Source organism: Falco peregrinus, chromosome 14, assembly GCF_023634155.1.
Source record: "Falco peregrinus isolate bFalPer1 chromosome 14, bFalPer1.pri, whole genome shotgun sequence".
Taxonomy (NCBI): domain Eukaryota; kingdom Metazoa; phylum Chordata; class Aves; order Falconiformes; family Falconidae; genus Falco; species Falco peregrinus.
Window position 1 is genome coordinate 1,291,563 of NC_073734.1, and position 17,682 is coordinate 1,309,244.

Sequence of the window (17,682 nt, forward strand, 5' to 3'; positions counted from 1 at the left end):
GGTCCTCCACACACCAGCCCACACACTGACTCTTCCCATTCCCACTCGTTTTACAAAATTGCAGCCCAGGCACCCAGTGGGTGACTCTGCCGGGGAGAGGGAACAGCACCAGCGAACTGCGTCCCTCTCGTCATTAAACTGGCACCCGCTGCGGTGCAACGGCATTGAACGTGGCTGCAGCTTTTGGCTTAAGTCTGGGAACGTTCATGCTCAAGAGAACCAGAGAAACCTGAGCTCACCTGCCACACCAAGGACTAGTTTCCCCTCACCACTCCTGCCGTAAGCCCCTTTCCCATTTGCACACGCCTTCATTAACTGAGCCAGACCCCAGCTTTCAGCAGGCTGCTTGCCGCCTTCCAAACAAATGCTGCATTTTGGGCCAACCCAGCACAAGCCCACCGCTTGCAGGGAGAAGCAGGGGCAGTCCTTTGGAGATTCATTACTCCTCAAGTCCCAGACAACAGGCCAATAGTGAATATAATCACTGCTCCCTTAAAAATAAAATAAACCAAAAAAAAAAAGACAGAGGCATGGCCCTGAGCACTGAGCACAGGTGCCTCTCAACATGGGCTGCTTTCAAAGCACGGCTGTGCTCACAGCGAGCTGGGCAGAACTAGCTCGTTAAGCAACATTTCTCATTTGGAGCTGAAGCCAGGACACCCCACGCCAGGCAGCGTGCTGGGCATGGGTACGCGGGGAAAGGTGGCCAGCTGCAAGGAAAGCGCCGGTACCTGGCTGTGAGAGGCACGCCAACACCTCCTGGCCAACACCATCCACGCCCACCACCAGCGCCAGCTCGTATCGCCTCACCGTGCTGGAACACAGGGTGACCTGGTAGAGGAGAAGAGCGTCAGATACTTAATCACTGCCAGAAGCCGTCAGCCACGCATGGTGTCCTCTGGCTCTCACCCACGGTCAGGAAAGGGAGCGATATTTTGCCTTAGTTCTCCTGCTGGTCCACGTGTAGACCACTGTCTTTCCGAGTAACAAAACTCTTCTGGCGATATCCGATTTATTAAGTACGCCTTGCATACCAGGGCATATGTAAGCTAAATTAAAGCACAATTCATGTTCTACTTGCCACTGGGACCAATTTTTACTCTCGACTACAACAGCATAAATCCAGAGGAAATCTGTTGACTTTCACAGAATGAGGCCAGCTTTACAGTGGGAAGCCGAGGGCAAAACGTGGCCCAGCAGCAGCTGTGCAGCTCATGGCTGCTGGAGCTTTTCCAGTCCTCGTTGCAGTGGATGCAACCATTCTGCTCCACACGAGAGGAAAGATAAGACCGGGAAGAATAGCAAACTACTTTATGCAATGACATCTTTCTTTTAACAGTCACCTTCTGTCCCCATCCTTCCTCGGCCCACTTTAAATCAAATTGCTCTAAGCAGCTCAGACACACACGCATGGCTTCTGTGCTTGACCGTAGGGTACATGATCCTTGGCTTACAACCTTGGAAACAAAACGGTGCTCCGCCCCAGAGTACCCCAGCTCACAAAAACCTAACACGAACACCGATCTCTTACTTGCGTTATGCCCAAAGCCAGCAGCACTACAGCCCTCCTGCGCACCAGTGAAGCTTCAGCTCCACCTGCTGAAGCACGTATGGCCGGGCTCGTGCCATAGCTGGATACCCAGGGCTCCTTGGGAGCGGATGGTCCCCTTGCAGGGCATTATGGTGAATTCAGTTGGCTTGATGTGATGTTGGGCTCCCTTTCTCCAGGACGGGCAAGTGTTGTCTGATATCTGAGCAAAACTGGTGACGCTGCGCTGTCCTGAGCCTTCGCCAGGGATGCGAAGGTTGAAAGTCATGGGAACCAAGGAGGTGTTAGTCAGGCGACACGGCAGGGTGCGAGGAAAGCCTGGGAAGGTGAGACAAATATCAGTCAAGTCCCCGGCTATCCCGTGATTCCTGGTGTGACTCTCCTGTTAGGATAGACCGGTGCTTGTTGTTTATCTCTTTTCAGTGTGAATGAGAGGTAATGGAGAAGCTCAGGGAGGAGTGAGTTGTGACTGAAGTTGCTTTTTCCATGGATGGCACAGCTTGCTTCCTTGGCAATGGGCAGTGCCGTTGGTGCTGAAGAGCTGTCTCTACCTCTGAGGAGCTCTCTCACCTGCCCCCAAACCAGCCCCAACTCTTTCTCACTGATCAGTGTGCACCCAGACAGAGCATTTATTCTGAAAATTCAGTCTGTAAAATCCCCCATTAACTCCATGAACATTCCCCCAGTTTTCAATATACGAAAGTAGGGCATTGTCATGTAAGGAAAAGAAAGGATGAGACCGGGCACTACAACATGATGCGTTGCACTCTAATGCAGTTTCTCTAGGCAGGACCCTTAAGGCATCTCCTGTTTCTGGGCAACCAGACTGAGCACATGACAACTCGGCCCACCTCACTGCAGGCAAACCTGATGCTTCCTTAGAAATGAGCAGGAACTGTGTCTCACCTTACCTAACAAACGGGGACATCACATCCACACTGCCTTTGATTACTGCCCACAAAGCCTGACATCACTTCAGCTCTGACACTTGCTTTCCACAACGGAAAACCAGTGGTACAACCACACTGGGTGAGGGGGTGGCTGTTCTGCAGAGGCAGGACACCAGCCCGCAGCTTGGTCTGGAGCGGACACCAGCTCTGCCAGAAGACACCTCCCATGCCCTGCTTACCAAGTGCTATTTGAATAAAGACAGGGAGGAAAACCACCTGCAGACACAGCAGATAGTTCCTCTGTGCCCAGCAGCAGTGACCATTGCCCACCGCCAGCAATTACTCCGGCAGGGAGGCGGGGGTGGGGCACAGAAAGGACATGCACCGACTGACCCACTGCACAGCCCCAAATGGGACCGAAGTCACCAGATGCAGACAACAGCCAGCAGCACAGTGACAAGAAGCAAAAATACAATAGCTGCCTTCAGCTGAAAAGGCCTTGTTAATGAAATCAGATTAAAGTAGGATGAACCTCCTATTACACAACCGCATTTCTGCCGGTGCGTTTCTTGTGGGTCTATTTATTCAAAAGGAAGCAGAGAAGTGGCCGAGTGGTGATGCAGGGAGAGGGGGAAGTGGCTCAGGGAAAGTACTGAGATTTCCAAGAAAGTCCACGAACCGCATGAAACCACAGGGGCATCCTGGGCACAGAATGATCATGGCCCTTCAATCAATCCCCAATTGATTTCACATGTAAACTTTAGACCATCTCAGTACAAAGCCTTTTCTCTGAGACTCGAGATGGAGAATCAGAATCTGCATTTCAGTGGAGATGCTCTGGGTGCTCAGCCACCGGCTCCGTCAGTGGAGCAGTGCTTCGGCTGGGGAAGGAGAAGGAGCCCACATCTCTGGAGACATCACTGCCCAAACCAATGCCGAGCTACTGCCTGGGCTTATTACCGGGCAGGTGATAACGAGGAGCCCTCACAGCACAAATTAACAGCTCACACTAAAGGTCAAGTGGGTAAGTGGTGTCCTCGCCTTGCAACAGGAACGTTCACCCTGAGCAGCCACAGGCTAGCGTGTGGCTCCAACTCCCTTCTCCTGCAGCCCCATCCCCTGGGCCCTTCTGGGACAAGGGCTTTCACCATCATTCTGCCGCCAAGGATTGGGAGGTTGGGGCTGAGCAGGCTCTGAGGGCACCAGGAAAATACTGACTTTCTATTCCTTTGGTCCTGTTTGATCTCACGGCAGCAAAATACCACCTGAGCAAGCGGCAGCCCTGGTTCTAACACCCTGAAGGCTGCTGTGGAGGAACACAAGTGACAGACGCTCCCAAAGCGCTTCATTTCAGTAAGGCACAGACCTCCCCACCAGCGGTCCAAGCCCAGGGCACACTCACCAAAGGAGACGTCGCCGAATGGAGGGAAGGTACATGGAAAGGGAAAGTCGGTCCGATGACACAGCCCCTGTAAGGACAAAGGCAGAGGAGGAACTGGCTTGGTTAAAAAGAACTGCAAAGCGTTCGGCTTTCGTTACCACCGGGACGGATAGAAGCTGGTCTCAGCAGCACGGTGGGTTTCAAATCAACCCGTCACCCCTGCGCTCGGCACAGCATCCCTGTGCACAGGGGCAGCCAAAGCAACGTGGTCAGCAGGTGGCGGCTGCTGAGGTGGCTCAGGGCACCAGGGCAGGCAGGGTACACCCCCAGGTTGCTGCTGGCCCAGTGAAGGACCCTGAACAAGTGATGGCTCTGTGCCTCAGTTTCCCCATCTGTCATGTGACGGGCAGAGCTGTCCATGCAGAAGCAGGTTCATTGTAACTAGCCCTCTCAGCCACAGGTTCCCTGCTTTGGTATCTCTTTGCTGGAACTGGCCTTTCCATGGCCTATATGGACATCTTCCTCAGACCTTATTCCACACTACCATTATGCGTGCAGGATTTTCAGGCACAAATCCACAGGAGCCCCAGACATCTACTGAGAAACGCAGCACAAGTTCTACACAGTGGATGGCGGAATCTTGGAGGAAAGTATCAGCTTGTTACCAGTGCACCGGCTGACACATCCAAGAGCAAGACTGTTTGCACCACCGAACATGAGTGTCCTGAAGCCACCACACCAGCCCGCCCATCCCTAAATTCAGAGAGGTTCCAAACTCCAAAACTCACCAACATCCACTGAAATCAGCACTTGAAGCTGCACAACATTCATTAATTTCATGGTTGATGCCAATCAATGCCAGCTCTGCCTCTTGGTGAAAAAAACAAATACAGATCAAGGAGCACAGTGACCCGTGCCTCCTAGTTTTATTCACAGGACTGCCACCGGGTCTCTCGTACACATGAACAGACCCCAGCCTCCCGCAGGAGGGACCTGCCCTCACCCGTCGTGTCCCAGTTCCAGCATCCCTTTCTAAAGAGCAAAAGAACAAGCGTTCAGGACCTCGTCAGGTCTGTTTCCAAGCAAAGAGTGATCACCTATGGTTTGGGCATCTTCTGACTGCACAATCAAAAAGCACTCAAAATCTGACTTTCAGGAGTTTCAATCCCATGCTAATTCTCGATTCCTGGAGCTGAATCCGTTCCTGAGAACAAGTTAGGTAGCAAATCCCTTCTGGCAATGAGGTTCCCTCTCCAAGGACCTCACGTAATCAGACTTAACCTGCCAAGCCCCAGCATCCTACTCTGGATGGAGCAAAGGGAGCAGACATGCTTTCCGTAATAGCACTTGCCAAAAGACAATAGAAAACTGCCTCCAAACCAGCCACAACTGGGTCTCACACTGGGAAACTGCCAAGGGTGAGCCTTGCAGCGAGGGGGGAAATAACTGCCGCTTCTGCTGAGCACACAGGAGCTGTGCCCAAGGAAGTCAGACCTGAAGGACTGCCCAGAGGGCTCGGCCAAGCAGCCAGCCCAGAGCCCTGTGCGCTACAGCCGGTAACAGCGCAGCTTGCAAGAGAACGGGGGAAGAGGGCAGTCTTTATGGCAACAGCCACATCTTCCAATAGTGCTTCTGAAGGGAGATCGGGGTCCTCGCAGAGCAGGAAGGAGCACAAGGTAGGAGAGGAACCACCTGCACTCCCACCGCTGTTCCTTCCTCTGCAGCCCCATGTCCCACCAGCCAGCTCATCTCCACTCAAAAGAACTGGGAGTTTTTCCCTCCCTGGAGAACTAAATCCAGTGCACAACCCCCCCTGAAGAGGGAGGCTCGGCTTGCCCCGGTGGGTGGGCATCTCAAAAGCATTTGAAACAAACAGCTTGAGTTGTGGGGCTGGAGAATGAGAGATAAGGGCTGGACAGGGGTCCTTGGAACAAAGGCAAGACAGAAAGCAAGGAGGCAGATGCCATCTCGAGGAGAGGAGTCTGCAGTGGGAATTACTGTGGAGGCACCCCCCAGGCTCCTGTAACCCTCCTCACCTGACGGTCAAGGTCACGGGCTCAGGGGACCCATCCGCACTGAACCGGAATCCTTCTGTGAACTGCCCCAGGGCGGTGGAACTGAAGGAGATCTGGATGACTTGGAGGACATCTGGTAAAACGATGCCCTCCTGGGGGAGAAAGGAGAAGCAGGAGCCCAGAGCGGTCCCTGGAGGGACCAAGCTGAAGGGGGCATCGATGACTCCTTTGTTAAACAGGATCACCTGCAGCAGCAAGAAAGCAAAATGGAAATACATGAGGAATCTTCTTTCCTTACAGAAGGCTGATTTGTTTTCTAATTAAACTTCTACAAAAGGCAGAAGATGCTGTGTGCTGCTGCTTGGCTGAAGCCAAAGAAAACACAACAGGACAGTTTCTGCCTTTGGGTTTTTGCATGCAAAAAACCCCAGTGATAACTTCACATAAACAGAGTCACTCTGGGTTTATTCCACTGACACAGAGCAGTCCGCTTGGACTTGCAGGGCTGAGGATGTGCTCAGCATCACCAAGGCGATGCAGACCTGCCCCAAAGAGCAGCAAAGGGCGGTCGCAGCATTACAGCGAATCGTCACCTAACTGCTCCCGCTCCAGATGAGCCCAGTCCTGCCAAGGGCAAAACACATTCAGCTCCCGTTACAGCCAGCAAGTTTACTGGATGTAGAAAATACCTCGGGACAGCCCCATAACCAGCTTCAGCAGCACTCCCCGACTCTGCTAGGGTACGTCAGTGAGGCCCATTTTATTCTTTTCTTTGATCTGAGAGTCTCTTTGTCTTTGCTCAACCAGACATGTCAAGAAAGGATGAGAGTGAGGGGCATAGCAGCTCCACCTGCTCTAAAGAATCTCTTTCATAAATATTCACAGCCATCATCTACTAATTTACCATTATTTACTGCTCCAACAAGCTACACAATCCTGCAGCATTTGCTGAGATTCAGCAAGAAATGCCCACACCTGCCTGTGAGTATCAGCACACTGGTGGTCACCAAACCTACCCAAAGCAAAGCTCTACAGTTTCCGAAGGCTGCAGGTGAAATCCGGCCATTTCTGTGGACTTATCTACCTGCTTGGCAGTTATTTTCCCTAAGTTTTGTCCTCGCAAAACCTGTCAGAAAAACTGAGACAGAAGCAGAGGTACAGCCCTTATTTTTTTAATTTTGCAGCTGCTGTTGAAAACATTCCTGTATTCAAATTCTGCACTGGTAACTTGGAAACTACTCATATGTTTTACACCTTAATTACAAATTGCACTTAGGGATCCTACACTGAAGTTTACCTCCAGTCTGGCTACTTAATACAGCACTTGGAGTATCATCTACTTATTCACATTTTCTCCAGTAATGAAACCAACACATTGATATATATAGAATCAATAAAGAATCAGCATTAAAAAATGCATACATACAGTGCACAATATTTTGGCAAGAAAACACCTTAACGTGTCCTTCCCTGCAACAGTCAAGCTTTTGAAAGTGTCTGGCACGATGTACTGCCTCATTTTCTACCGCCTCCAGTTGCTGTATCTTGGGGGTTTTTTTGGTTGGTTTTTTTTTGAGAAAACTTGCCACCATCGGCGGGGGGAGGCAAATACCCAGAAAGCTCCTTTGCTTCATTTCCAGAACTGCCCTGCTCTGTTCATAGAGCCAGAGGGGCACCACCAGGTCTGAAGGGTGGCAGGAGGCTGCTCAGCAGGGACAGCGCTCCCGGTGCCTGCGCGGGCAGCTCTGCGCGGGGAGGCTGCCCGGCTTCCCTCCGGCGCCAGGATCCAGCAAGTTGCGCTTCACTGAAAGGTGTTTGCAACGGACTCGAGTCGGAACACAACACCTTTGTTCCAGCTGCTTTTTAACTGCCAGGGTACCAGGGCGCAGTGCATCTAGGGCTGAAACAAAAGCCTCTGGATCCTGACCTTTTTGACCCGGTGTTGCTATCATGTGTCAAGGGCTGGATTTTCTGCATGAAGCCTCCCAGCTGGTCTCAAAGGGAGGTTGCCAAAACGCAGGGATCGGGGCTTTGTGGACAACATACACACCTTTCAGACCCCATCAAAACTATCCAGATTCTGCAAAAACTCCCACATTTAACTTACATCAAATAATGCGTGCACATAACTGCCTGTGTTGCCAGAAATCCAGCAGGTGCACAAAGCTCACTGCTGCCCCAGGGGCCATCAGGATCCACCCCAACCCCAGCAAGCCCCACTGCTCACCTCGTAGCTGGGGGCTGACGCAACAAAAACCTTCCCGATGTCCAGCTGGTCAAAGCTGAAGCGCAGCTGGGGCCCTATGCCGCTCCCTTTGATGCGCAGGGGCAGCCTGGTCTCACGGCCTGGGGAGAGGTTGCCATGTCAGTACAGAATTCCTTCGGTTCGCCTGGACTTTCCAGGCAGCCTCAGAGCCAGTCCCTGACTCCGGGCTGGGTGGCACCAGCACTAGATGCTCCGCGAGAAGATACGGGACCCTTCTCTTCCCTCAGCAGATCAACTTTGCGGCTGGTTTCTAACTTCTGACGGAGCCCTTGGGCTGGTTTGTAACTTAGCAATCAGTTTGCACCCTCAGAAAGTGATGCTGCATATAAAACATGATTTCTGAATTCCTTCCCATGCACTTAAACGAGCTTTGAAATCCATTCAGAGAAGGCACAAAGCTCACAAAACAGAGCCGGAGAGAAAAATCTGCTGTCTGTATCGCTGCAATCGGAGACGACCGCACAGGAGCTGAGAAGTATGAGCCCAAGCAAGGCAGAGCAGCCTGCTGACAGCGATACCCCAGCAGCCTGCTGACAGCGACACGCGCACCCGAGCGCTGCCTCAAGCAGGCAGAGCATCTCAGCCACCACCTGCGCCTAACGTAGGGCTCCGTACCGGGGTGCTCCAGGGCTCACCGCCTGCAGCAGCGCCTTGTTAAGACGGGGCTTTACGGTCTCCAGAGAGCAGCACTCACCTGTTCCCACCATCAAACCAAGAGCTCAGCTTTGTAAAGACGCCCCACCTGAAGCATACTGAGCAGTTACGGAAAACCAGCCTCCTCGCTACTGAAACCAGATAAGCTCTAAGTGTACTGCTAACACACATATCCCTTGCTGCAAAGGCAACTGAGACCACAAGGCTTACAGCTGAACTCCAGGATGCTGAGTTTCTTCCTTAAGTCTGCTAAGATGGCATAGTGCAGGATCTTTCAGTCTGAAGCCTTTCTTGAACCACTGGAGCAGCCTAAAGTGCCTGAATTCTAGCTCAGGTTTTGGCTTAGGTCCCCCTGCTGTTATAGATTTGCTAAGAAGTTAAGATTGATTGACTTTATTTGATTGATTATTTGATTTTATAAAATCAATCATGTAATAGAAATATAAGAGGATAAGAAAATATATTTTAATGAAACTTATAGTTATAGTAAAAAGCGGCTATAGAAGATCCTCTGTACAGCCCCGTACCAAGGCCGGAGGAATTGGTCAGAATCACCTAGTAGGAATGTTTAGAACTTAGATAACAGACTTAAGATTTGAGATGATTGTTTATATGCAACCTAGGAGGATGTACTAACATGTCAAAATGAGAATTTATGTGAACTGGGGAGAGTCGAGTGAAGCAACCCATAGTTGCCGGCCAAGAAACAGTTACCTCAAGTGGCAGGTAATTCCGGCAGGGGGAGATCGAGACCACCGACTCACATACCACCTACCCAAATCGTACCCCAGACCCATTTCCGGACCTTTCTAACCTTTACTGCGCAGAATCGGGTATGGGAGGAGAGTATGTTAATGATTTATGGGAAATCTTACGATTATGCATGGATATTTAATGAATATGTATGAATCAGTTCTATACAAGGTGTATGATTTTGAACCATGGTGTGCGTCGATCGTGAGGGGACTCACTCACGCACCCGGCCGTCCATAAAGAAAAGTCTGCTTTGGTGTTGATAAGTTCTTCATTCCGAGATTTCGGTAACAGTTTTGGCGACCCAGATGGGACCTCGCGGAAGGAGACCGGAGGAGTCGGGGACCTGATCGGTTCCAGCCGGCACCGAGGATTTCTCGGGGATACCCATCGATCCCCGATCCGTAAGGCTCTTCGCGACGTTCCCTGGATTTTGGTAAGACACTTCTTCTTGTAATTGTAGTAAGTGGGTAGGAGTCCCACTATAAGTGTATGGTAAGGAGTGGGTTGGAGACCCACCAGTGGGTTTGAGTCTCACTGAGTAAGTCTGCCTGTCAGACGCGGTGAAAGCTGCGCAGGGTTGGACTAAAGGATCCTTGTGGAAGAGGAAGCCTAGGCGCCTGCCCGTAAGACATAAGCGAAAGCTATTGCAGGGTTGGACAAAAGTGGAAACAAGAGAACCTACATGCTATAGTGTTCTCTAAGGTAGTGCCTCTAACAAGAAGTTAGGAGGGGTTTTTCTTCTGATACAGAATTGTTTATTGTGTCTGTGTATCGAGAAGAGAATTAAGAAGTGTATAATATTGTGTTTTATGTCTTTGTTTAAAGTAACAATTGTGGAAAAGTGTGAGTGTGGCTGTAAGGGTGAGACGTGCAATTAAGCACGAAAGCGAGTGTGGAGCGTGGATCCGCGGATCGGGGAGACAGAGTTGAATAATTGTGTATTGTACTGTGAGTGATTATACCATGGCATCTAAGTTAACTCGGTTGTTTAAAAGTAAAAGCATGCGTAATCTTGCTGTAAATGATAAAATCCCGAAAAATTCTCCATTGGGATGTTTATTGGCACATTGGGGAGATTTATATGAGGATTTGCCAAAAAGCCAGATGATTGAGTATTGTAATAATTGGTGGCCTCTGTATACATTGGAAAATCAGGAAAAGTGGCCCATAAATGGAACACTGAATTATAATACTGTTCTGCAGTTAATGTTATACTGTAAAAGGGAAGGGAAATGGAGTGAAATGCCATACGTGGATTTGTTCTTTTACCTGAGACAGAGAAAAGACTGGCAGGATGAATGCAAGTTAACTGATGGAGATAATTTTGTGATGGCTGTAACTGCTGATAACAAGAAAGTAAAAAGGTGTTGCTCAACTTGTGAGATCGGGAAAGGTTGTTTAAAGAAAAAGATTGTCACTGAGAGTGATGATGGACCAGAATTAGATATATCCCCTCTTAGGAGAGAAAGGAATCAGGGTCGAGAATCTAGGGCACGAGAACAGGCGATTGAACCGGATAGCAGTGGAACAGGAGATGTGGAAGAGAGATTATCGGAGATTGTAATTCATACTCCTGTTTCACGGAGAACTCGGCAACAGACACAGACTATAGCTCCCCTGCGACAGGGAGTTGGTAGTGATGGACCGGTCTATGTGAAAGTACCTTTTACAGCTATGGATTTGATGACTTGGAAGCAGGCAGCAGGAAATTATAGAGAAGATCCTGAAAAAGTGGGCAAGGTGGCAGATACTATAACTAGAACACAGAATCCAGACTGGAATGATTTACAGGTGATCCTGGATAATGTGTTAGATGATACAGAGAAGCAAACGGTATTAAAAGCTGGTAAAGCTCAGGCAGAGTTGGATGTGATGAGTGGAATTACAGGTGGAACAATAGAACAGAATTTTCCATCTGGGGATCCGCAGTGGGATCCAAATAATGTAACACATAGAGAAAGACTGAGACGGTATCAGAAATGGGTTTTATATGGGATTAGACATGCCATGCCTAAATCTCTGAATTGGTCTAAATTATATGAAGTAAGACAAGATAAAAATGAATCTCCCTCAGCATTTTGGGAACGATTAAAGGAAGCTGCCAGAAAACATACTGATTTGAGAGTGGAAACAGAGGCAGCACAAATGCAACTGGCTTTGATTTTTATGGGGCAATCGGCACCAGATATAAGGAAAAAACTCCAGAAACTGGAGGGAGAGAATTCAAGGAGTTTGAATACAATGCTGGAAGTCGCATGGAGGGTATATAACAACAGAGAAAGAGAAGAAAGAAAATCAAGGAGAACAGATTTATTGGCAGTAATGACAGGAACGGTAGACAGAGGAAGGGGCAGAGGAAGAGGACGAGGATTTAATGGGAGGGGAGGTTGTATGCACTGTGGCCATCGGAAATTTAATACCCCCTTAGGAGTAAATCAGTGTGCTTTGTGTAGAGAGGAAGGACATTGGAAAAAGGATTGCCCTAGAAACAAGAGTGTTTCTCACGACCTTGCCAAGATAATGATTTTAGACGACTGAAGGGGACCGGAGGGAACCCAGCTGAACCTCTGGTTAAGATTTAGCTGGGAGATAAAGAAGTTAAATTTTTAGTAGATACAGGAGCGACATTTTCGGTATTAAATACATGTAAAGGAAAAATAGGAACAAAACCAGCCAATATAATAGGAGCAACAGGGAAAGAAGAGAACCAGGCCATTCCTACAACACCTAGATTTGAAATTTGGAAATAAGATAATCACACATGAATTCTTGTATGTACCAGAATGTCCGATACCCTTGTTAGGAAGAGATTTGTTGTCTAAATTAAATGCACAAATTGTTTTTGATGAAGGAGAACTTTTCTTGAAAATACCCGAGTCAAAAACGGGAGAAATCTTGATGATACAAGAAAGAGTAAAGGAACAAGAAATTCCACAGGAGGTGGATTTGGCAGTGATCCCTACTGTATGGGAAACAGATATTCCTGGTAAATCGAAGCTAGCAGAGCCTGTTAAAATAGATTTGAAGGAAGGCGCAGGAACAGTGAGAATTAAACAATATCCAATCAAATCGGAAGTGAGACAGGAATTGAAGAAATTGAGTGATAAATTTTTGGAGTATAACATTTTGGAAGAATGTGAATCTGAGTATAAGACTCCTATCTTACCAGTCAGAAAACCCTCGGGTGAATATAGGCTGGTACAAGATTTGAGAGCAGTAAATCAACTAGTTAAGGATATTTATCCTGTAGTAGCAAACCCTTATACACTGTTAACAGCATTAAGGGACACTTATCAACGGTTTACAGTGCTTGATTTAAAAGATGCTTTCTTTTGTATACCTTTGGAAAAAGAAAGCAGAAAACTGTTTGCTTTTGAATGGGAAAATCCTCAAACCGGGCGAAAGATGCAGTTGACATGGACTAGATTACCCCAAGGATTTAAAAACAGTCCAACTATCTTTGGAAATCAATTAGCAAAGGAATTTGAAATGTGGAAACAGGATAAATCAAGAGCTGGGCATTTACTTTTACAATATGTGGATGACATATTGATTGCTACAGAAGAAAGACTTACCTGTATACAGGTGACTATCGACCTCCTGAATTTCCTGGGACTAAATGGATACGAAGTGTCCAGGAAGAAAGCCCAGACAGCCTGCCAGACTGTGATATATCTGGGCTTTGAGATTTCAAAAGGACAACGACAATTAGGAAAAGATCGCAAAGAAGCTATTTGTGGTATACCTGAGCCAAGAAATATTCATGAACTCAGAGCATTTTTGGGAATGACTGGGTGGTGTCGCCTTTGGATCATGAACTATGGGCTAATAGCTAAACCGCTGTACGAGGCCCAAAAGAACCCTCCCTTTGCATGGGGCCCACAACAACAAAAGGCTTTTGTAGAGTTGAAACGTGGCTCAATGTCTGCACCTGCCTTGGGACTGCCGGATCCAACCAAAGATTTCCAGTTGTTTGTTCATGAAAGGCAACACCTTGCACCAGGCGTGTTAACCCAGAGGATAGGAAGCTGGAAACGACCAGTCGGATATTTCTCTAAACAACTGGACACAGTGAGTAGAGGGTGGCCAAACTGCCTTCGAGCAGTGGTAGCAACAGTGATGCTCATACAAGAAGCTCGGAAATTGACTTTGGGAAGAACAATAACAGTCTATGTCCCACACATGGTGATAACTGTCCTAGAACAGAAGGGGGGACACTGGCTGTCTCCCAGCCAAATGATGAAGTACCAGGTAGTACTGACTGAACAGGATGATGTGATTCTAAAGACAACTAACCTGGTAAATCCTGCAGTGTTTTTAAGTTCCATACAGGAAGAAGGACAACTGGAGCATGATTGCTTGGCTGCCATCTAGTATGTTTATTCCAGTCGTGAAGATCTGAAGGATGTACCACTGGAGCGACCAGACTGGGAACTGTATAGTGATGGACGCAGCTTCATGGAACAAGGAGTCCGATACGCCGGATATGCGGTAACAACAGAGACTACAGTTATAGAAGCAGGAGCATTGGCGAGTACCACATCAGCCCAAAAGGCGGAACTCATCGCTTTAATTCGAGCCTTAGAACTAAGCAAAGAAAAGAGAGTAAATATTTGGACTGATTCAAAATATGCCTTTGGGGTAGTGCATGTCCATGGAGCTTTGTGGAAAGAGAGGGGGTTATTGTCCTCTCAAGGATCAAACATTAAGCATCAAACAGAAATTTTATGATTATTGCAAGCAGTTCAAAAGCCAGATCAAGTAGCAATCATGCACTGTAAGGCACACCAGATTTGGAATACAAAAATAATAGCTGGGAATAATTTAGCTGATAGAACAGCAAAAAAGGTAGCAAAGAAACAAGCATTGCAAATGGCAATAATTCCTTCTAAAACAGTAACCCTTCCTAGGGAAAACCCGAGATATTCAGAGGAAGATGACAAACTGAGTCCGTTATTAAATGCTAAGAAAAACTTAGCGGGATGGTGGGTAACTCCTAATGGACAGGTAGTAATTCCACCTCTTGTGATGAGAGAGATAATTCAAACGAGACATCAGGAATGTCACTGGGGAGCAGAAGCCTTAGTAACATCTTTACGAAAACAAGTAATATCAGTTAAGATGTTGGGAATAGCTAAAATGGTAACTGCAAAGTGTGAGGTATGTTTGAAAAATAATCCAATGATTAAGAAAAAGGTTCAAATGGGTAGACTGAAATCTGGTGTAGAACCTGGAGATTATTGGCAAGTAGAATTTTCAGAGCTGCCTAGACAAAATGGGTACCAGTACATCCTGGTAGGGGTTGATACTTTTACAGGATGGCCTGAAGCCCTTCCCTGTCGCACTACACAAGCAAAAGAAGTGGTGAAGTGGTTATTACAAGAAATAATTCCGAGATTTGGAGTTCCTATTGGAATTTCTTCTGACAGAGGTCCACACTTTGTTGCTGAAGTAGTCCAAAGTGTTAGCAAAGTATTGGGTATTAATTGTGACCTACATTTATCTTGGAGACCCCAATCTAGTGGGAAAGTGGAAAGGATGAATCAAACTTTGAAACGACAAATAAGTAAAATTTGTCAAGAAACCAGTCTAAAGTGGCCTCAGGCGCTTCCATTGGCATTATTACGAATCAGGGTACAGCCAAAGAGTGGAACCTCACTCAGTCCTTATGAATTATTATATGGAAAACCATATGAGTCTCCAGAACCAAATCCAAACGTACATGTAAAAGGAAAGCAGGATGTATATAACTATTTGCTTTCTCTAGGAAAAACTCCGGCTGCAATTCGGAGTGCAGTAATTTGGAATAGACCTTTATCCCTGGAAAATTCAGTGCATGATTTCCAACCAGGAGATTATGTCTATGTGAAGACCTGGACCTCTGAACCTTTACAGGAACGTTGGAAAGCACCTTTCCAAGTACTGTTAACCACTTTTACGGCTATCAAGATAGCAGAATCGGATGCTTGGATCCATTATACTCGAGTGAAGAAAGCACCTATTCCATGGAAGATTATCAACTGTGACCCAAAGACTTTAAATTTGACTTTGAAAAATGTCTAATTTTTCATATCAGGTTATGATCGTTCTTTGGATTCCATTTGGGTTGGTAGTGTTGGCAGGATCATGGGCTGACTTGGTGGACAGGAATGAAAGACAAACAGAGACAGAACAAGTGATTGAAATTCCCAAACAAACGGCTGAGGAAAATTTGATGGTAGGATTGATTAAAGGATTTGCCAATTTACAAAATGTCACGCAGATCACCGCTTGTTTACCAATACCGAGGGCAGTAGGTGAATCTATTCCATGGGGAATCTTAACCATGAATCTGACCAAATTAGAATATGAAAATGAGACAATGGATTGTAAACAAGAACCTAGGGAAACTTGGGAATTGCAAAAGGTTAAAGTTGGGGAAGAATCACCAGTATATTCAACCATTTGGGAATGTAAAGGATGATTTGTAGCTAAACCGGGATTATATGGAGATTTAGGGAACAAGGGATGGTGTTACTAGCCTAAAATGGCTACAACAAACACCAGTGTATGGATAACCGAGACAAAATGTGAGAAAAAGAATCGAACCCTACAGGAAAAGGAAATAGTTTGGGATTCGGTTTGGTCTATGACCTTATATTCCCATTTTCAGTATATGGCAAAAACTCCTTGGTGTTTTACCTGGGATGGAAAAGTGTTTTCAGTATTACCCTGGGTCAATGATAGATCAACTTCATTGGGAGAAAAGGAGAATAAAATAGTGCCATGGTGGAAATGTGAAAAAGTGTATGATTGTAGCAATGCAGACTTAATAATTCAAAGAATCCCTCCTTTGGCTGCCGCTTTAAAATATGGTTGTTTTTGTCGAGGTCTTAAGAATACTCTCAATCTATCTAGCGCCTATATACCCAGAAGAGGAATTATGTTTAGTTGTAGAAAATCTACTATTCAAAGTCCAGGACATTTAATTTGGGCATTGAGTGATGGAACCTGGACAACTCATCTACCATTAGATGGTAAAGTGAAACAAATAACTTTAGGCGTGCCAACATTGTGTCCGATTTGGAAGAAATCACCATTTAGAGGATCTCTAGAAAATTTAGAACTGAAACGAACAAAGAGATCTGAGACAAATGATGATACTTGGAATGAACCATCTACAGGAGTGAAAATTGGCTGGGCAATTGAATCACTTTTAAATCCTATAGCATCATATAGAAACAGAGCATGGCTTTATAAGTTAACTGGTCAAGTGGAAAAATTAGCAAACGTTACCAAAAAGGGGTTTAAGGAATTGAATATACAATTACAGGCGACCTCTAGAATGACTTTACAAAATAGAATGGCACTAGATATGCTCCTACTTAAAGAACATGGAGTATGTGGATATCTCAAAGATAAACTGGACCACTGTTGCATCCCCATTTCAAATGTCACACAAGATGTGGAACATGATTTGGATTTATTAGATAAAATTGAAAAAGAAACAGAATCAATTCAAGAAGATATGTCAGAAGACTGGTTAGGGAAAATTTTTAACAAATTAGGAAGGAACTTGAGCTCTTGGATACAATCCCTAATCAAAACTTTGTTTCTGTTACTGATTGTCCTTTTGATGATCATGTTGGTATATGCATGTTTGAAGAAGCAGTTTACCAACAGAATTGCAATCAATCGTATGATCATGAGAGAAGTACCAACCAGTCCACCAAGGTATAGCCCACCACCAAAATATGTTGAAACAAATGATATGTAAATAATGTGAAAGTATTGAAATAATGATTTTCAACACTTTCAAAGGGGGGAAATGTTATAGATTTGCTAATAAGTTAAGATTGATTGACTTTATTTGATTGATTATTTGATTTTATAAAATCAATCATGTAATAGAAATATAAGAGGATGGGGAAATGTTATAGATTTGCTAATAAGTTAAGATTGACTTTATTTGATTGATTATTTGATTTTATAAAATCAATCATGTAATAGAAATACAAGAGGATAAGAAAATATATTTTAATGAAACTTATAGTTATAGTAAAAAGCGGCTATAGAAAACCCTCTGTACAGCCCCGTACCAAGGCCGGAGGAATTGGTCAGAATCACCTAGTAGGAATGTTTAGAACTTAGATAACAGACTTAAGATTTGAGATGATTGTTTGTATGTAACC

The 17,682-nt window shown here is 46.2% G+C and overlaps 1 pseudogene; it reads right to left on the reverse strand.

Annotated features, from left to right (window-relative positions):
- Positions 1-17,682, reverse strand: part of LOC129785694 (hydrocephalus-inducing protein homolog) — a 67,215-nt pseudogene that overhangs the window by 5,678 nt on the left and 43,855 nt on the right.